Source organism: Periplaneta americana, chromosome 7 (genome assembly GCF_040183065.1).
Source record: "Periplaneta americana isolate PAMFEO1 chromosome 7, P.americana_PAMFEO1_priV1, whole genome shotgun sequence".
NCBI lineage: Eukaryota > Metazoa > Arthropoda > Insecta > Blattodea > Blattidae > Periplaneta > Periplaneta americana.
The window spans coordinates 105,857,148-105,880,041 of NC_091123.1; the positions used below are offsets into that span (position 1 = coordinate 105,857,148).

Below are 22,894 nucleotides of genomic sequence, written 5' to 3' on the forward strand. Positions count from 1 at the left end.
TGTAATAAATTTATAATCCGCATCAACCAGAGCATTTTCGATGTCTTCTTCAAACTCTGAGGAACTACTGGAACTACTAACCCATTCACCTCCCATCTCTGCTACAGAAAGCTACTGAATAAAATAGCGACTGAACAGATTGTAAGTTAAGTGTGAAGTGACATAGCGTGGCGATAATGTGCACACAACGCGATACAGCACGTGCCTTCCAACTTATATGATCTCACAGGACAACACATGCTGTGGCAATAATGTGTTTCCGGCTTAATAGTAGGCCTAGTAGTAGTAGTAGTAGTAGTAGTAGTAGTAGTAGTAGTAGTAGTAGTAGTAGTAGTAGTAGTAGTAGTAGTAGCCCTAGTAGTAGTGGTATTAGTAGGTCTAATATTTGGTATTAATAGGCCTAGTATTTGGTATTAGTAGGCCTAGTAGTACTGATGGCAAGGCAACTTGTGATGGTGGTAATAAATTTGTGGCCATCAGCTATATTTTCACGAATAAACTAGAAGTACAAAACGGAAATTACATGATTTACCGTAATTTATTCTGAAATAAAACAGTTTTATAGCAGGCGCAGCCCGCAAGGTGAAGTGACTGAAGTGGCTCTTCATCTACATTTTAAAATTATAATCACAATAATTATGCATTTTCATCTTATCATAGTTATAACCTGCTCACCAAATCTCCTATCCCTATCTGAAAGACGAAAGCCTCGTGAAGTGTCTGGGTGTATCGCTGCACACTTTCCCTTTCGTGTCGCTTGCTGACTCCCACCCCCTATATAATGTAAGAGTAGGTACTAGTTTTCAAGAAAAAACGCTTCTTTTTCCACATTTCTAGTACACAGGCCTGTTGTAGGTTGCCATGGTAACGAGCATTGACCCTCCAAGGATAGAAGAGCCGTTCCTTTGCCTATTCAAGGAATAAAGAAACGGGTTTCTAAACACCCCTCGCTTGTCCAACCCGCCGAACCCGGACAAGGCGACAAGTGCAAACCCATTGTCAGTTTTATCCATTTCTTGGTGAGAGAAACAAGTTAATTTTGTTATTTGTGTACTATTTAGTGATGTTCATAAGTGATTTTGCGAATGAATCCAGAAAACGATGTAGTGTGTAATTTATTAGAGACACCGTTTTCTCGTTGGCGCGAGGAAGATAAGAGAGACTTATTAGTGTTTAATCGTCCAACTCCGCGTTTATCAGTGTCTGTTAGAAAACAAAAAAGTCCGGAAATTCTTATCAATTGCATTTTAAAAGTACCTGGTATAGGGAGTATACCTGGTTATGTGGCAGTGTTTTTCTACAAAAACTTTTCTGCTGGGCTTGCCATTTATTAGGAGTGAAAAAGAACGTTTGGAATAACGCGGGGTTTGGCGATTTTGAGAACTCAACTCGTGCATTTCACAAACATGGGGATTCGAGTGAGTATTTGAAGTGCGTATTGCAATTGAAACAAGTCGAAAGAAATTTGAACTCAATTCGCGATGCGTTACTGGAGTCGTCCTTATTGTGTATTAAAATATTTAATGAGAATGTTCGGTTAAACAGGAACTTTATGAAGGTTGTGGGTCAAGCCGTTATATATTTAGCGAAACAAGAGTTGCCATTTCGAGGACATGATGAACAGGTTTCGTCACATAACCGCGGTAATTTCAAAGAACTGCTCCAAACTTTGCTCTCCGTAAGTTCCGACGAAGTTAGAAATCAATACAATAAAATTAAATGTGTATTCAGCGGCGAGTCTAAGACAATACAGAACGAACTAATTGAATGTATTTCAGACTACGTATGTAACCAAATCAAGAAAGAAGTAAATGAAACTGATTTTTTTTTTCATTGCAAATTGACGATGCGACGGACGTTGGACAAAACTGCCAATGCTCTATAATAGTAAGATTCGTATTTTCACATGGTAAACTGGTGGAGTGTTTCTTAGGTTTTTATGACGTAAGTTCTGATCGGACTGCACGAGCCCTGTTTGAACTAATAGACAGCATCTTAGGGCCTTTGAATTATCGTAATAAATTGATAGGACAGTGTTACGATGGCGGTAGTGTAATGTCAGGCCACATAAATGGCCTAGAGAAAAAAAAGTCAAAGATGAAGTTCCTCAAGCTATTTTCATTCATTGTCTAGCGCATCGTTTGAATTTAGTTCTGCAACAGAGATGCAACAGTATTTCAAGTTGCCGAATTTTCTTTGCAAACCTAAGCGGAATTCCCACTTTCTTTCATCATTCAGGTAAACGTAACCACATTCTAAATTCGATAGTTGGAAGGCGAATTCCAACAGCTGTGGAAACGAGGCGGACATCGAACTCCAAAATACTCAAAACAGTAGTAGAGAATTGGGACGGTTTAAAAGAGGTTTTTGAAGAAATAAAAATAAATCCTGGAATTGATAGTACTTCCATCCGTCAATGCGGAGGGTTCTTGAATGACATGAATGACTTGGAATTCAGTTTTTTGGCTCTGGTTTTTTATGACATATTTAGTCTAACTGATGTTTTGTATGATGTTCTGCAGAAGAAATGTTTAGATATAAGTTACTGCGCAGCTAAAATTCGAGGTACTTACGATTTGATTAATAGTAAAAGAAATGAAGAATACTGCAACAAAATATTTCGTAATGTAAAACTGAGAAGTAACTGCAACCATAAGAGACAGCATGCCCAATTATCCGAATAAGACATTTTCTTCAAATACAAGTCATTGTTTTACGAGATAGAAGACAATATTCTGTCACAAATTAATACTAGGTTTCATGACTTCAACAAAGTATCATTTCTAAGTTTGGTAGATACAACAAAATTTAAAGACTATTTTAAAGAATTTCCATCAGGTGCTTTGCAGAACTTGATCGAGTGCTACCCATCCATATTTTAAAAAATCGACGTTTACAAAATGAACTTGAACTTCTTTATGGTGATAGCAATTACAGTGGCGTTAACGCTTTGAAAGCATTGGAGATGTTACGTCAGAGTGATGTTCATCAAGACGTATTCCAGGAAGTGTATAAGTTGTTTTCACTTGTAGTGTCTTTGCCATCCACCAGTGTGTCCGTAGAAAGAAGTTTTTCGTGTCTAAATAGAATAAAAACTTATTTGCGGAATACAATTTCCCACCAGCGTTTGTCCTCCTTGGCCAACATTTCTATTCATAGAGAACTTCTTTCGGAACTTGAAGGACAACCCAGCTTTTTAGATGACATCATTGACAAATTCGCGACCCTGAAGAACAGGAGAATAGACCTACTCTACAAGAGATAAGGTAAGATAGAAAAAATATTATTTCTTGTCACATGCAGTTGTCAGCACTTCACTTGTCTGAATCACGGGACGCCCATGTTTTTATAGAGATACTGTCTGAGGATTTTATTATGCACTTTGCTATTATAATCTACTGTAATATGATGGCACCTAACCCTTACATACATTGTTGAAATCAACCGTATAAACCAGATTAATATGCTTCTGGAAAAAAATGTTATCCAAGAAATGTTCCGACATTCTGAAAACACATTGAAAGGAGGAACCGCATTTAGAATATTTTTCCAAATATTAAGATATTAAGATAGTAAGCTATGTTAGAACAATTATTTGCGGCGCAATATTTCACCATTTTCTTATTATTTCTCTTCAAGTGTACTTATTTATTCGTACTCCTCAAATAAGCATGAACTGCTCGCACTCCCGGCGAAGCATCAACTCCCTTTAATGGCGGCCGAACATCGGTTAAAATTTGTACGCTACATTAGCGCCATTGGTGTCTCTAGTTATATCAACGAGTTAGAAAGAGAAGACTATAGAGTGGCCATGTTGTCCTGTACAGCGCTCTTTGCGGTGCCACCGCGAAACACAGATGATCTGAGCTAAGCGCCCACCTTTGTAAAAATTCGTCTGCTTACAATGTTGTATAACGGAGGTAAGAACTACAAAAAAACGAAGAAGAAACATGCCTGTTGTGTGTGCTGCATATAACTGCAATGTCAAAAGGAAAAATACAACTCATATATATCATATTTCATGTAAATTTTATGAAGTTAAGTCCTTAGTTTTGTTAATTAGCAGCATTTTTTTTTTCATGCATAAATGTGTAACAACGCCCGGCATAAACAAAATAAATGGTTCACTGGTAATGTATTTAAACTAAATACGGATAAAACCAATACAGTTCCGTTTCAGACCCAGTGAAAAACAAATAGCAATACAATATTAAATTTGTATTTCGACACCGGCATCCTTTATTTCTGCTCCTTCTGTCCTTACTGCTTATACAAGAAGACGATGAGCTGTAGCTTATAAGAAGTTAGGCCTATTTCGAAGACAAACGATTAATCAAATAAATGATTCACTAGTAATAAAGTTAAACTAAATACGGATAAAACCACTACAATTCCGTTTCAAACCTAGTAATAGCAATCAAATATTAAAATTGTATTTCGACACTCGCATCCAAAATAACGCAGAACTCTGGGGTAGGTCGTATTGTTGTTAGTATTTTGACTGGAAGGACATGAAAGAACATAATTGAGCAGCCACGTGCAATAATGGGGTAAGTATGAATATATTTCGTAACTACTTACCCCATTATTGTACGTGGGTGCTCAATTATACAGTAATAATTATCTGTGGTGCCACAGCCCTTGAAAGGCTCAGACAGACCAGCCGGTTGTTGGCCTCACGTTCACATTTCGATAATAATTATACTTTACTGCAACAAAAAACTGAAAGCGCGTTTTGTCCAACGAGTTAGATACTATAGAGAGGCTGAAGACCTCTGATAAGCGCTCCCTGCGGAAGCCAACAGTACTATGGATCGTTCCCTAAAAAACATGGCGGTCTATAGTACCGCCAGCCTCCGCAAGGAGTGCTTATCAAAGCAACGAGTTGGAACATGTATTATATTTTTCAGATACATCAGTATTTAATTTAAACATTTCGCTGTACGTTTTGTAAAAAGCTGATTTATAAATGAAAAAGTAATAATTAAGACTTTAAAATTTCCAAAAATGTCTCATTCCCTCGGATTTAAATGAAATGTACCGTAAATCATAGTAATCTCAATACAGGTACCATTGCCGCAGAGAATTATAAGATAAGACGGACTGAGCATAAGCGAAATATCTGTATTAATAAGTTTGCACCATCAAGAGTTTAGTATTTATTGTGTTTATAGGGCCTACTCCAATTTTCTTTTTATTAATGTGTAGGGCTCTTTTTGTTAACAAAAAGGAAAGTTAGCACTTGCATCACACACAATTTGTCATTATTGTTCAAAATAATGTAAGAACAGTTTTATTCTGCAAAAGCCTCTGCCTAGTTGCGAGACACGTGTGAGATCAATGTTTGTTTCAAATTATATTAGACTACACGATGTCTCCATCACGCGACAATATTTGTTTCAAATTATATTAGACTACACGATGTCTCCATCACGCGAAAAGAAGTGTACCTAGCTATGGCTCTTGTTGTTTCTGATAACAATGTTAATGATAAGTATCTTATCGTTTCAATAAATGTGGTGAGTTATGATCATGAGTAACTTTATATTAGTGTCATTCTTTAATTATTATGTTGCATGCTAAGAGGTTATTTGTAGTTTTAATAATTGCAGTTTTCAGAAGTTCTCTGTGTTAATTCCAATTTCAAATTAATTTTTCTCAATAACCTAATTATTGGATTTTTTTGTTTAATTTTCGCCACTATCTTTCCTATATTTTACTCCTATTACTTACATACGTCGTCTCTCTTGAAATCACCTGGTGAGCACTGAATTACATAATTTCATATTAGGTTAGATTAGCTGTAAGGTAATTAAATTTGTGACGAAGTCAAAAAATTATTTATTTTTCTTCTGCCGATTAAATTCATCCGTCTTTAGGTGCTTTGCTTTGGTTGCATCGAGTATAGCTTGTCATTTAATATCTGGGCTATATTTAGTGAAACTAATAAAACATAGGCCTACAGCTGTTATAAAACGTAAAGTTTTGTGTGTATTTTACTTTTTACTTATTAACATAGTCTTAATATGTAACTCAATTCACAATAATACTAACTTCATCACAGTCATTTCCTACAACATCCGAGCCACGCCCCTTTGTTTTGACTAACCGAAACATGGCGGACTAATGTTCAATTGTCTTCAACTTTCTGAGGTCTTTGTCCTCTCTATAGTATCTAACTCGTTGGTTTTGTCATGTTTCACCCACGTTACAAACTTGGAGGTAAAGGTTGTTTACTACAGATAGGGCCTACTTTCATTCTATATCTTATGGTATAGTAAATAGTTTTGCAACGTGTAGAGACTGGGAAAACAATTTTAAAAAATCATCCGAATCATACTCGTTCATTTTATAGGCAATCTTGCAGGCCGCATTTAAAAGAACCTAGGAATATTAATATTTTCTTCAGTATATTTGCTAGGACTTCTTGTCATACTATGACAATTTTGCTTAGGTTATTCTTTTAAGCATTCCTTCTAGGAATAGCTTAAGTTTTAAATTTAGCGTACATAAGTTTAGATTAAGTTCCTAGCACGTATTTAACGAAATACTAGGATTTTCTACTTCAGTTTAACTGATTTAAGCAAACGAAATTAAGGCAGCTAACGATTCTAATGTCCGTTATCACCACGCACACTTTGTTTTGGGCGCATAAGTTCATTACCGACGGTCGTTCAATTTTCTTCAAACATGGCGGCGCAATGACCACTCTATATGAGTGGTCATTGCGCCGCCATGTTTGAAGAAAATTGAACGACCGTCGGTAATGAACTTATGCGCCCAAAACAAAGTGTGCGTGGTGATAACGGACATTAGAATCGTCAGCTGCCTTAATTTCGTTTGCTTAAATCAGTTAAACTGAAGTAGAAAATCCTAGTATTTCGTTAAATACGTGCTAGGAACTTAATCTAAACTTATGTACGCTAAATTTAAAACTTAAGCTATTCCTAGAAGCTATTCTCTTTCTAACTCGTTGAGTTATATATTACAAACTCTTTGGCCCGTACCAACGCGTTAGAAAGAGAATTGGCCGCCCGTACACATTGAGCTCTATTGAGATCACTGGTTTCACAATCCTAACACTGGTGACAGACTACATTCGCTAATCGCGATTAGCTCCGATCGCGATTACCGAAAATGTGGTGACACCACAGTCTAATATAGACAGTCACGACACTCAATACTTACTAAATATGCAAACATAGATAGTTGCTCACCACCAGGATCGCTACTATCGCATCATCACAGACTCTCTCCCTAGCAGACGATAAAATGTATTGTACTTTCGAAATCTTGTTCTTTTGAAGGAATTAAGACCTTCCTTCCACTATTGAAATATTAAATACATAAGGTTTATATATTTTTTTCATAAAATATAGATTATATTCTATAAACTCAAATTCCTGGATCTTTCGGATGAAGGATAACTCTGACCTCTTTTTCTTACCATTTATAATGCTACAAACGTCTCCTTGTCGCATAGTATTATTGAAATTATTGTATTTTAGCTATTTACAGTTATTACAACCGATAACGAACATTTCACAGTTTACACAACTTTAAAAAAATGCGAAATATGGCACAGTCAATGCCTTTTCGATCCAAACCGTAATGTACCATATGTTCGAGTTTTCTATTTCAGTGTATGGAACTCAGTGAAATATAACTTTATTGCGTATCATTGCTAAGATTTAATTAGTGTAATGTGACCATAAGTTCCATTTCCTTCTTGTTGCATAATATGTTGCAGAAATAATTACAAAGCTGTGTTATTTTAATGTCAAGAGAATTTTGCGTGTTAACACAATCTGTTTGCGTCAACATTTTAAGTTTAGAATGGAAGCTGTTTTAATAAAAAGAATTTATATTGTGATTTTAATTTAGCACATCTACCTTCCTTAATTTTAGACAAAATAAATTACCATACCACTCCTATGAAATTAGCGTACAGTTACCCTTAAAAGGAATGAGACGACTCTTGGTCGTCGGAAGTTAAAGTTCTACAGCGCGGTTCACTCGATATCGACGTAACGATACATAAGATGAGAAATACAGCAAGAATTTTTACGAGGACCACAACAAGGACAAGGACCAAAATAAGAATCACGAAGAAGACAGCCATTTAAGGCCACGATTTTACAACATAGCTAGGGTCACAAGCTATCATTGCTTCTCTGTATCGAATGGCAAATGCCTGTTATGGGATCTACATTCTAGACTGCTGTTGTCACTGTCTTGTCTCAGTAGCTCATATAGTAGCGTATCGCTTCAACTCCTTAACCGAAACGTCTCGTGTTCGATCCCAGGTTAAACTTTTTTTTTATTGAGATGTAATTAATTTCTTCAGAGTTCCTAGACCATCTAATTTGTCGAAAAATATGAATAATTTATGCCCAATTTCTGGGTCTTACAAGTGGGCTGAACCTCGTCAAAAAAATAAATCTTACTTGAAAGTTAAGAGTTTTTTTCCTCAAACAAAAATCACAAGAAACAAAAGGAGACCTGTCAAATTAAAATCTTGTCCACATGCCATCAGCTTCTACTACAGCTCTAAGTCGGTCCGGCATGGATGTCACGAGATTGTGGAATAAATTCTAATCCCCGGCGAGATCTTTCCAGGTTTCAACAACTTGATCCCACAATTCGTCTCGATTTCGAGGGCGTCGGTGGGCATAGGTGGCTATCCTTCTCTTTTTCAATTCTGCCCATAAATATTGATGACATCCAAATTAGGTGACTTCGGAGGCCAATTAATGATTTCGATCTCGGGTCTACTTTGAAACCATCTTTGAATGCTTGCGGCATAGTGCACGGGATGGTTATCCTGTTGGAACAGAAATGCTCCTTCGGGAAAACGTTCTAGGGGCGGAAGGAAGGAATATATTTTCCAGAATGTGCTCGTAAGTTCCCGCATTAAACCGGCCATCGATGCGTTCTATAAAGCCAGGTCCATCGTAAGACATCCACCCCAACACGATATCACAGTCTACTATATACAGTCACGAAGCTTGAGTTTTGAGGGTGCTAGAAACAATAGACTGTGACGGTACTATTTTGCATTGCCTGTAATGAGGCGATATTAGCGATCATAGTGGTGAGCAACAATCTAATGTTTGCATATTTACTACGTATTGAGCTTCGCGACTGTATATACAAGACTGTGACAATATGCTAAAGCGCCCCGATCTTTCACGTCGGTGCACATAGCGCTGATCATGTGGGAGACCATCCTCACGATAGACACGGACAGGACTTCCGTAATCACTCGAGATGGTTGTTTCGTCGGAGAAAATTACATTTCTCCAATCGAAATCTACTCGATTGGTAACGAAAGCAAGACGGTCGACAGCTTGTGCTTCCCCCAATATTTTCATTTGCGCAGCCCTCCGGCTCCTAATACCGCGGTTCCTCAACCTGCTGATCACAGTCTGTGAAGAACCGGGGAAGTTAGATGCTGCTCTTATTTCGTTAGCAGTCAGAAAGGGGTCCTGTCGAACTTCCTCGAATAAGAGAGCATCCTCTTCCAATGAATAAATCCGGGGACGCCCAGGAATATGGCGATTTTCGACCTCCCCTGAATTTTGGTAATGATGAACCCACCTCTCGGCTGTACTTCCAGAAACACCGACCAAACGGCCAGCAGATCTAGCCCCATATCCAGCCTCAACTAGAGCTATAATTGCTGTCTCATGTCACGTCGGTTCGCCATTAAGATGAGAAATGAGGGATGACGATAATACTTTAGTGTAGACAATGACTATTTAACATAATATAGAATTATTGAAATAAGGGTCATCTTGCACAGTAAGAGTTAATAAATCAACTCTAACTTAAATATTTAAATAACAGGATATAACAGGAAGTCAAATTGTTGCGAAGCTAATCAAATTAAATCTAATTACATTAAGTAAACAAACCCCAAGTTATGACACCACATTGCTACAGCTAAATTGTAGGTTATTAATATAAGCATTGAATAGGTCTGTGCTTATGTGTTGGACGACAAAACCAAACATCGAAAAGTTCGAATCTTGCCGAGGAATGTAACTTCTTGCTTTTTTATAATGTAAATCAGACTTCTAACTACAATCATTCATATTTCTTAATATTTATAGCCAACATTGAATTTGTAAAGAAAAGACTTTAGAAATCTCATATGGAATTTGTGATCTGTAGTGACATAGACATAGATTATCTCTCGGAACTTTTCCGCAAAAGTAAATTAAATTCACTCCTTGAAACTGGAAATCTTAGTCGTAGACTCATTTCCCCACCAGCATACAAGCTGAAGTACCACAGCCATTGATAAAAGTTTTGTACACTGAATTAGACTGAATTCCTATTCGGCAGCACCTATAATCAATGGCTTGTATGAACATGATAAACAAATCCTGTTTCCAATGTTACTGAACAATTTCAAAATATTAATTTAAAAACTAAAAAAGGATCGTAAATGCTGTATCTAGTGATTATTTACATTTATGTCTACAAAATTAATCTTGGAAAAACGTATATGTTACTGGTACTACTGATATTAAGAGTAAATGTATTGTATTTTTCACTTCATTTCAGAATCACTTCAGTGGATGTTCTCCACTCAATGTTGTGAAAAAATTCAAAAGTAAAATCATGTAGATAATGCAGGGACTTAAAAATCTCATGTATTAAAAAGAAGAATCTATATGTAATGAGCTGCAATGTAACTATCCTCATATTCTTAAATACTACAAGAAGTAGAGTGTAATTTATCAAAATTTATGAAAGAGGGAAATAGAACACATTTGAATAGAAAAGCACAAAATCCAGATAATGCAATTAAAGCTATTCGGAATATTATTAAAGTTAAACTTGTAGTTATCCTAAGAAAGAAAATATTTTTTCATTAAAATTAGTGATTATAAAGTAGAGGATTCCAAATCTATTGCAAATCCTTTTAACGTCTTATAGTATATAGTACGAAATATTATTGACAACTTAAACATTCAAGATTTTGCAAAAGATACTGCAATTAGTTAACACATGCATTTAATAGTTAGTATTAATATATGTAATTAATCAATAACTGCAACAGTGCTTATACATTCAATCATAACATGAATTGAATTGAATGCACATTAAATTAAACACATAGATAAAATAATTAAAATCAACTGAAGGAGTGAGAATGAAATAATCCAAAGCCACACTTTTAACAAAAATTGTTTTGTGCGAGTGCATTTATTACACATATGGGAAAGCTACTACTAAAATATTGTAATAATTACTCAACAAATGACATGGCCTAAGGACTCTAAACCTTTGTAATCGTTTGTCTGTGTGGCTTAGGAATATATTTTTAATTTTATTTTAATTGTTAGTTTTTAATATATATATACATATGTATATATATATATATATATATATATATATATGCATTTACTTTGTATGTGTGTGTGTGTGTGTGTGTGTGTATAAATACGTTCATTAGATTAACGTTTATAATATTATAACTTGTAATTTTGTAATTTCTGTGATCATTAACATTTAATCTGAGGACTTTGTAAAACTCTATTTCAACGTTATTTAGGAAAAAAAAAATCGTTGATATAGACTAAGAATCGAACTCGCTCTCTTCTACACAACACACAGAGATCTTAGCGTCTGAGCTATTGCAACGACACGAAAGCTTTACTTTCTGTGCGGATTGTCGATCTAGTCATGAAGGTCCATTGTCGATTTAACTACACGATTTACGTATATATTTATCTCTTATTTACGTAATATTATCATATTTTTTGCAGTTTTTGAAGTGAATTCCAGAACGATGCTAGTAACAAACCAAATAGCTTGAATCTAAGTAACTCAATATTCGTTATCTTGTGTATCAGTGCTCTGGTCTCTGATCATGCGCAGTGTTTTACATCTGAGACTTAGGAATATTCAATCGTCGCATTCCTTTTCAGGGAAACTGTACGTACAATTGTGTTACTTCGTCTCTTAAATATACTTGTTTTTTTTTTTAAGACGGGACATGACAGAAGCGTTGCAATCGGAAAAACAACTGGATGTCACGTAGCTTGGTAGGTCTGTTGTTATGGAGACAACGGTTGAGTTGCCAAACAAGGTTGACGCTCACTGGCACGAACCGACCGGAACGGAAATCTACAGCAGTCCGTCTTCCGCGGAAGCTCTGTTTATTTGTCTATGGCTCTGACGCTCACTGCTCGGAATATTCCGGTAAAGTCGACAGGCTGTCTGGTTTAAACATGGAGTGGGATAGTAGTGATAGTAGCAGTTCCGAAGATGATTTTATTTTACTGAGTCTTTTAGCTGATAAGGAAATGAAAAAGAAAAGAATAAACTCCAGAACATGGATTGCACCCTTTCCCTCTCAATTAAAAATTCTAACCTTGTGCACACAAAATAAATTATTGGCACTGAAAAGCTGAAAAGTGCCTTTTCGTAAATATAATGATGCACATTCGACAAACGCAGACAAATCTGCTCTTTTTAGTATTTTAAGACATAATTTGGTAGGTGCAATCCGTGTTCTAAAATTTTTCCAGAAAAAATATTGGACATAACTAGAGCCCGTATTTTATGTAATATGAAAATGAGAAATATGTACATAAATATATAGATAAATATGTAATAAATAAAAATTATGTAATTTAAAATCTAAGCTTTATTAGATATATTTTTGCATACTATAAAAATTACAGATGCACATGTGATTCAATCTCATTTAATTATTGTTCGGAGGAGCAATTAATAAATATTTTTCGATATTTTCTGCGGTTATTGATCGTCTCGTCAATGGCAACCCGTACGTAGGAATCATCAAGTTCAGCTCTAATCGTTTCATTGTGTCAGCGTAGAAGGAGTTCAAATAATTTTTCCGAAATGTTGATTCATGCGAAATATTGAAGATGCAGTATTTGCGTAGGAATGCTTGAAACTTTGGAACTCCAAGTTTATATCATATGTTTGCAGCAACCATTGCCATGCACATATTTTTTACTACATTTCACTGGTAGAAGACGAATGTTTCAGCACCTCTTGTGTAAGAAGAACCTGTTTCTTTTCGACGGAGCACATTTCTTATTTCTCACGTGAAGTTCAATTTTTAAATGCTGCTTTAATATTGTGACTTCATAGAGCACTCAATGCGTTTGTCACACACTTTGCACAGCACGATTTTACCATCGTAGTAAAGGAATCCTCAATTGAAATTCATCCTTTTAACTTGGATGCGAATGGCAGTAGACTAGCTACTTGTATCACCTGATGTCAAAATAAGCTTCTTAAGAGCAACTGATTGAGGATGTTTGTGCGAAACGGTCATACCCACTTTCACTCTTTCCTTCACCGCGCTAGCAATACAATGACCCACCTTCGCATTGGTATTTTTTCCTTCTTTAGCGTTACTTCTTAAGAGATTTACAAACTATTAGCATTGCAAAGAGATGTCCATTTTTTGACACAACGTTATTATTTTCAATTATTAAATTACATTTATACACTAGAGACGAAGGGATAAGCTATATAAAACAATTTAAAAACATAACTTAAGAATTAAGTAGACGGAAAATTGGTGAAAAAAATATATATTCTTTCAAAATATGTAGCCTTATATATGCCAAAATATTTATTATGCAACTAAATATGTAAACACATTTAAAAATACGGAATAATGATCTCTTTGATATGATTCGCGTACATTTTAGCTTTCCTTATAGCAACATATACAGGAACAGAATATGTAATTACATAAAATCCGAGCTCTAGTCATAACACTATAAAAAGTGTTTTTGATTAATTTAACCATCTTTTCTCAGATTTGTTACAGATCCAGTAATGTTTTTTTGTTTTTGAGTACTTTCGTATGAGCGAAGAAAAATTTTTAGAACTTCATCTGTTATTAGCACCTGAAATAATGAAGGGAACACCTGATTTCGAAAATCATTCAGCACAGAAGAGCGATTAGCACAGTTAAAATTAACTTTTCATCATCCATTTTAAGAATAATCTGACTGAACAACGCACCAGCACATGTTGAGTGGGAAAATACTGAAAACAGCCAACACAATTTTCTCCGAAGACCAACGAAGACATACGAATGCTGGCGATCGCCATCAGGCGTCCCGGAAATTTCCGCTAGGGTCGTGTCGCGAGAATCCTGTCCGTCAGGACCGGCAGCTGATTGCTTCCGTTCGGACAAGTGAGCGTTTGCCGTTTAAGAAACAAGCATACGTCTCTTAATAGCTCTCTTGGCGACATATTTATTGTGCACAAAATGTTAGCATTGGTACGTTTCGTGTTTGATTCTGTGTCGATTTTTGTATTGTTTTCTTATCTTCGCGTCAATTGTCAATGAATGTTTTAACGTCAGTCATCTTAGCATCAATTGTTAGCTCCCATCAGCTGGCAGCATGGTAGTCCATGTTGGCAACATAGCACTGTAGTTCCAAGCTCGGCCGCTTAACTGTCATATCCCATCTTAAAAAAAAAACAAGTATAGTAGATAAATACAATAATTCAGTACTCAATTGTAGTATTAAAATACAGACAAACTGAATGTGCGGGGTATCATACATGACATTATGCTTAATTATAATACATAATTGTGAATTTAGGAATGTAAGTTAAATATAGTAAACATAACCTATAATTTTTATATGAATGGCAAGGTATTGGAGATCACTAAATTTAGACAGAAAGGGACAACTGGTACAGTAAACATAACCTATAATTTCAGCATGTCTAAATATCCGTGCGGTGCAACTGAAAATTATTGAATCGTGCATATATGAATATACAAGAATTTCGCAATATTTAATCGAAATAAAGGCAGGTATTAAACATACGAACAATGTAATTTTCACGCCATAAATAATATTACACCTTAACTCGCAAGTGAATTGTCTGAAGTGCCGCATAATCATAATTTTAAATTTTATTAACGGAATTACACTACATTGTATATAAACATATGTTACTGTTTATTCATTCCAACTAATTTCTATGGTTGAAACGCCGCCCTTCGTGATTGGGTTAAGCGAGTTACATTCTCTGCCTTAAGTCCTGTATTAAATCACGATGTGGCACCAGCGAATAGGGATTATAAAGAATGGACACTGAGCGAATTTTCCTGTGTTTTGTTCCTCTGTGCGCCAGCGTTTAGTTCTACTTCCAAGCGCTAGAGGTTAGTGTAATCGAGCATAGGCTAAGATAATAATTGAGAATAGAGTTGAGACACAGGATTCAAACATCGCCTACCTGATTGCATAATCCAGTAACGCTTTGCTTCAAATAAATTCAAGTGAACAGCTTTTCCTTATTTCTCAGTGACGAACTAGTTGTAATAATATTTTTTTTAATATATTTCACATATAATAAATTACATTATAAAATAATGCAATACATTATCAAATTAAGTATCAAATTCGTTTAATATCTGTATATAATATAATATAAGGTATATGGTTTTACTTCTCGTAAGAGTTTTGTTTTTCCATTTTCAGCGCTATCAAATCATTACATATTTTAATTTTTGTTGGGGTCAACGTCTCAGTTCTCATTATAAAGGAACTCTTAGAGTCTAGACATTACAGGTAATGACGGATTTATTATTTTATGGATCCAATTTATTTTATTTGAGTACATAATGTACCTATATGTATTAATTATGTGTGTTATATTTCCACTGTGTCAACTGCTAGCTGGTGTGATGTCAGCGCCAACTCTAGGGAGAAACCAGAATCTCACGCTTTAGCTGGCTTGAAGGTCATTGAAATCAGTCCGGCTACATCAAAGGTACCGACGCGAAGTGTCCATTCTTTATAATCCCTATTCGCTGGGTGGCATTTCAACCATGTGAATTAGTTGGAGTGAATGAAGAATAACATGTATTTCTCTTAAATTTAGTGTAATTGCATCAATAAAATTCGAAATAGTGATTGTGAGACACTTGAGACATAATTCACTTGAATTTGAGGTATAATATTATTTTTGGTGTGAAAATTACGTTGTTGCAGACAAAGTTCGTACACAATATCTACCTCTATTTCGATTAAATATTGCGCCCTTTGTGTGGTTATGTGAATTTTTGGTGTTATAAACAGTAAATATGTGTAATAATATACACGTGAAAGTGAAACATTGATTGGCAAGTAAAGTAAGTTGTGTAGGCCTAAGTGCACCGTTGCTGATGTTATTTTTGTCTAATCTATTATTGTTACTTTACCTATTTGTTTTATTAAATTTAAATTATTGAGCCCTTATTATGTGTGAATAACCTACATTATAAATAATACTACGTTTGATAATATAGACAATTTGAAGTAAAAATGAGATACATATATTATATTACGAAAAATTATACCGTATAGTTTTCATTACTGTTACAGTACCTAATATTGTAATTAATTGAAATAAAACACGTACGCTTCATTACGAAATTCTTGCCCATTCATTCAGTTCCATTCAGTTGCATCGCACGCATATTTTGAGATGTTGAAATTATAGGTTATGTCCACTCTGTCAGTACTTACCTTATTTCTATATTCGCAATTATGCATTATAATTAAGCATGACGCTACGTATAACTTGTAAATACAATTTTTCTACACTTCAATTGTATTTATTCGTTTCATACGGTACTCCAATCTGAAGTCTGATTAGTTCAATATGTTACTAGGGTTACTAGGGCTAAACTAGCGCTGAGGTAGTTCCTTTCGTACTTATACACCTTGCATATAGGAATGAGTTTGATTAGTTTAGGCTTTTATTATGCTGTGCGTATAAGATCAAATGCATCTCCACAAAAAATAAATTCAACGGTTTTCACTTTAGAAATTACCTCAGCGCTAGTTTCTGTTATAGTCAGCGATGTATGCAATGGAACGGAGAAAGGAACTGGCCACCCTACCCCATTACCTCTTGGCTTAGTTGCTTTATGAGTGATACCTTATTGCCGTTCGGACACTTGACTAAACGACAGCTGTACTGCAATAAGGTAACCACTAAGCAACTAAATATACAAGTTTATGTTATCATGTCGAATGTGAAAGCACAATTATTCAAATTGCAGACTAATGCATTAATATATGTATAAATATATTGCTGAATAATTATTTTAGAGTGAAAGTAAGCATTTGCGTTAAGAAATTTTCACACAAACTAGTTATAGACACTGACAAAAACATTTCCGGATAAAATCAGGAATGCTGTATTTAGTTTAAATTAAGAAGTAGTTATATAAAATAACTCTTACTGTCTAATTTTGATTTTCTCCAATGTCCTGTCATTCCATGGCTACGTTATGATGCCATATAGATATTATAGAATATGTTTACTGTATTCACCTTATATTCCTAATTCACAATTATACATTACTAGCTGAAAGTACCCGGCATTGCCCGGGTTTTCCTTTCTGCTTCTATTTTTAATTAAACTGGTTATTAAATTTTCGGAAATCTCGGAAACCTAACTATACACAACCAAAACGAATTGTCTTTACTAAGCTTTCCTCGCCCATAAAGATGAATCTTTACTTAACGTCACTTACATGAATTAATGAACTCAGCCAAATGCCTGCCAGGGTTAACTCAATTTAAAACAATTGTAAATCAGCCACCGAAAAGAAAACATTTCATCATGTGTCTGACGTTAAACTGTTGTTTTAAATTTATTTATTTATTTGTTTTTATTTATTTACTTATTCTGGTGAAGTTAAGGCCATTAGGCCTTCTCTTCCACACCTCCAGAAATACAAATAAAGTAATAGAAAAATCAAACTATAAATAAAGTAAAACCCAACGAAAATGTAGTTCCTTCTCCTCTTTCCGATCAGTGTCATCATCGAATCAATATTATACATATATAATTTAATTTATATTGGAAGATTTTTTTACCTCTTGACCGCTGTACACCCACTTATACCATATCCAGTTTTTTTTAATATAACTTGAAACTATATCTCATAAATTCAGAACATATTATATTAATTCTAATTCTACACACAGAATACAGATACAATATTAACTCGCAATAAGTCATTCTTTAACATAAAGACTAATATTCTGAGAAACGTATAGGCCTACCGGTATTTTAGAAATTAAGAGATTTTTATTTCCACAAAGCTTAACATATTAAATTTGCAACGTGAACAACAACATTTTGAGAATAATACAATGTTATTTTCAGTGGGCTTATGTACATTCACATACTACATTAGTAACATGACAAAAGTATCATTGAATTGATTATTGATATGTGTAATATCTTTTTTTTTCACTTCTTTGTATAAAATATAGTTGAGGATGTGCAAAACACGCAGTTTTTTAGTTAATGTCTGCAACTTTGAGAAACTGTCCTTGAGCTTCATTTTAATACGGCCATTACAAACGGTAGTGGCATTGAAATTGCAGTTGCTTAAGATTGAATGAGTATCCTAGAAATACGTGGAATAAAAATATCTTTTATTTTTGCAGTTAATATTATCAATTCTATTACGTTTCGTATGAGTTTTTCACACCAATTCTTATTCGTGCATAATTTTGGTGGGTCAATATTTCGCAATAGTACTATTGGTTATTCAATATTAAGTAAATTATGTGGTAGCAATCCTTGTAATTTCAAAGAATTCTAGAATTCAGTTGCATAAAACAGTTTGCTCACTATCTACAAAACTGCATCGAGGAATTCATAATACGGTCCTGGAATGCGTAAAGATACTTATTGCATGAATTATCTAGTTTTAGCCTTCATGATCTGTAACAACAATGTAATTTAATTTCGTGTTAAAATTTCCAAGGCCTCGTGAAAGTCGATGTTGAATACAACAGACAATAATAAAAAACAATTGACTGTAGAAGATTTTGTATTTTAATATTAGGCATGAAGATTTGATCTATTTATTTTTATTTTTCATAATTTTAATTAATTTAACTTCCATTTGCACAATTTTAATGTAGCCTATGTTCTTCTCCTGGTTATGAAGGTTAAATGTGCAAACTTCGGCACATATCGGTCAAAGCGTGTAGATTTGTATAGGGAACATACACACATACATACATACATACATACATACATACATACATACATACATACATACATACATACATACATACATACATACATACATACATACATACATACATACTTACCCACATTCAATTTTATATATTAAGATAATTAAGTATAATGTCAGTATGATACTCCCGCACGTTCAATTTGTATTTTAATTAATTTATTACGATACTGGGTTGTACTGAATTGTATTTATCAACTATCTACTTGGGGCAGTAATATAATTAACCTTATGTACATTTCATAGGAGGGACTGTGGTGAATTTTCTACCGACAAGTAAGGAAGGTAACCGTGTTCTGAAGTTTATCCTAAATATATTCTTCTGTATTAAATCTCAAAATAGCTTTCGTTCTCAACTTAAAATGTTGATGCAAATAGGTTATGTTAACATGGTGAAATGGAGCATTTTAATAAAAAAAATACAGAAATTATTCCAGAAATCCCACGTAAATCTGCAGTAGCAAAATTCAGACTGCTTACAGAACACGATTATTTGGCCAAACACTTGAATAAAATAGGAATTTACAGAAATCCAAATTGCCCTCTATGCAACACTGAAGAAGATATGACTGAAGATCATCTACAAACCTCTGAAGTTCTATCTGATGGATCCACCACAGAGAAATATTGGAGAGCAAGTACGCTAATGGTTTCGTTGTCAAAGCCCGGCATTAGATAAAAACAACAACATGGTGAATTCTCTTCACATAAAAGTAACACAGTTTTATAATTATTATGCAACAAATAAATGACACTTATGCACACATTACACTGAATAAAAATTTAATTGTATTTATTTGTTCCCTACTATACTGGGTTGTATTGAATTATATTTATCTATCCTACCAGAGGAAATAACACACAACCGTACGTACACTAATTTCATAGGAGGGACTGTGGTAAATTTTCTACCTACAAGTAAGGAAGGCACATGTGATAAATTAAAATCACAATATAAATAATTCTTCTTTACTAAATCTCAAAATAGCTTCGATTGCAAACTTGAAATGTTGATGCAAACAGGTTATGTTAACATGTAAAATTCCGTTCACATTAAAATAACACAGTTTTGTAATTATTTCTGCAACATATTATGCAATAAGAAGTGAACGGATCTTATGCACACATTACACTAAATAAAATTGAACACTGACACGCAATAAAGTAATATATTTCACTGAGCTCCGTATAATCAAATAGGAAAGCCCGACTCTTTGAGTGACGTCACACAACCTGCATTACGGATCCAGATCGTAGCCACCCCGGCACACAGCTTGCTAGCCACCTTGAAATCCATCACGGAAACAAGCACAGTCTGAACCAGAGCACAGAATACATAGAGCAGACACTAGCATCTTAATACCATTGGACGGAGTGAAGCCGGTTTGATGGACCTGACGCCATCTTGTTTTTACCAAAACATTGCAAAATTGCTATTACGTTATAGAAGATCTATGATAATAGGAATTCCATATGTCCCTAATTTCCTGGTGGACTCACACTTTCTTGTTTGTTTCGTAATACAGAATCGCTAGGCACGTATTTTTTTAGGAAAAATTGCAAAAATGTCATCGATAAATCACATATATACATATTTAAATTGAAAGCTCTTCAAATTGCAGTATGGTATTTAATAGGTACTCTGGAAGGTTAAAAAATAATAATGATAAAAAGGAAGATAACAGTTTGATCTTATTTTGCTACTAGTCCAATCAAAATGCTAACCTATAATAATAATTACTTTTATAGGTTGATCCATTTGCCTCGATTTAATAATGCAACTTGTTTCTTAACCAATATTATTATTCTCTTCCTTTTGCCAGTATTTCAACTACAATAATATCAATACACTAATCCATTCTCTTAATTAAACTAATACGTGAACAATACGAATCTAACCGACTAACCAAGGCTAAATCATTCATTACTATACCGGTAATAAGTACATTCCACACATGTATATTTATCTGTGAAAAATTATTCCAGGAATTTTCTTTGAAAACCTGTTTCTGCAGCCATATGCAGCACATGTAGGCATCTTGAAATTAGTTCATTTATGAATTAAAACAACGATGCAACACCACAATCAACTGTCCATATGCTAAGGCCGGTTACACACTATACCGAGAGATGTGTAATGTGAAATGTGTGCCGAGAAATGCGCGAGCGAGGCGAGACAGCATTGTCCACACACAGCGCCGAGAAATGTGTAATCGAACCAAGAGTGCAGAATAGAAAATAGTTGCCAGTGTCGCGCGGTAGCCATCTTAATTTAACCTATCATTGTATTTTCATGGCCTAGTTGTGTTGTTTTGAATTTTTTGAGTAATATTTTGTTAAATTTAAATACGTCGATCCGGTGTGGTATATGGCAGAGGGAAATGAAGAGTCCAAGAACTTACCTGGAGTAACCTATCATGTGTATGTATGAGAGACTAAAGACATTATATACGTAAATATCCGGAGATGTTATCGTCTGTAGTTTATTAATATTTAAATTTAACTTTTGTTACAGTTTTTCAAAGCATCCTGAGGTTAAAGATATTCGGACACCTCGTGTTGTCGTTGGAGTACAATTTGTTCCAGTCACTTCAGGGAGGAGGATATGGATCGTACGACCTTATCATATATGTTTCAGAAAGGAGGCTGTGCAGTATATATTTGCACCCTGAAGAACCAAAGGTTAGATGAACATTACACTGATAGTTAACCATAATAATATTGGTTTATCTATTCACTACTGTGTATAAAGTAGGCTCGTTATGTTATATGAATTATTGTTTTCAGGAAAGAAGGAGAGTAAAACGGAAGTTTGCTGAAATCTTTCTCTCCCTCTCTCTACTGTGACAGCTGTAGACGAAGTTGGGACCTCCATTATGTCATTGGAAGCTGATACTGAAAATGAAATTCGGGTTCTATCGAAGAAGAATAAGGAAGTTAAGGAAAGGATAGTTTTGTGTACAAAAAGAGAATAAGACATTGCAACAGTATAAATGGCGAGTGGTGAAATCAGTGGGTGACTTGAAAGATGTGTTGGAAACTGTGAAACAGAAAATCTTGTTTGAATAGGCTACGAGTTTTGTGATATGTCACGTTCCATTTCAAAGACTTTTGTATCTCTTTTCAAGAGACATATGAAAGGTTAAATGATACATTCATATTCTTAGCATAATATGAATAAAATGTTAATATACAAATAATTGTGTTCTTTTCTATGTTTATTATGTTGTAGCCTATAGTTTGAACCTTATAAATCATCCAATTTCTTAATAAAAATATAGCAGTGGATCAAACCAAGAACCAACAGGTTAATAATACTAAAATGGTAAGTAGTTTACATAATTTCGTGGTGCAAAATATAAATTAATGAAATATAACTTTTGTTTATTTTCTTTGAGAAGTTAAATTTTGGTTGTTACTCCATTACCATGAAAAAAAAGAGATTATTATTGCATAAAACTGCAATAAGTGTATTTGATAGACTCTTTGATGCGAAAGTGGCTCTGGAACTATGCGTTTTCATTTTTTTTTTTCACGGCCTTCATAACTATGATAATGTGGTCATAACAGAGGAGGTGTTGGAGCTTCTTTCATTGCACCAAATTATATAAAATATTTGGACAAATTAATTATCAACATCAGACGCAATAGTTCCAGCACGGAGTACTAGGGAAATGACCAGTTTTCATAGTATTGCATCTTGGACCTAACGAGTGTTATATTTGTAACAAGTGAGGGGGCTGCAACAATCCATTAAAATACAGAAAAATAAAATTTGTATAATTTTAATAAGTGTGGGCTACAAATTCGCATTAGAATACA

At 34.5% G+C, this 22,894-nt stretch overlaps 1 long non-coding RNA gene across 1 annotated transcript; it reads left to right on the plus strand.

Annotated features, from left to right (window-relative positions):
• Positions 1-19,027: 19,027 nt before the first annotated feature.
• On the plus strand, positions 19,028-22,272 carry LOC138702723 (uncharacterized). Its single transcript, XR_011332878.1, has 2 exons — positions 19,028-21,754; positions 21,860-22,272. It is a non-coding gene; the product is annotated as an uncharacterized lncRNA (long non-coding RNA).
• The last annotated feature ends 622 nt before the right edge of the window (positions 22,273-22,894 follow it).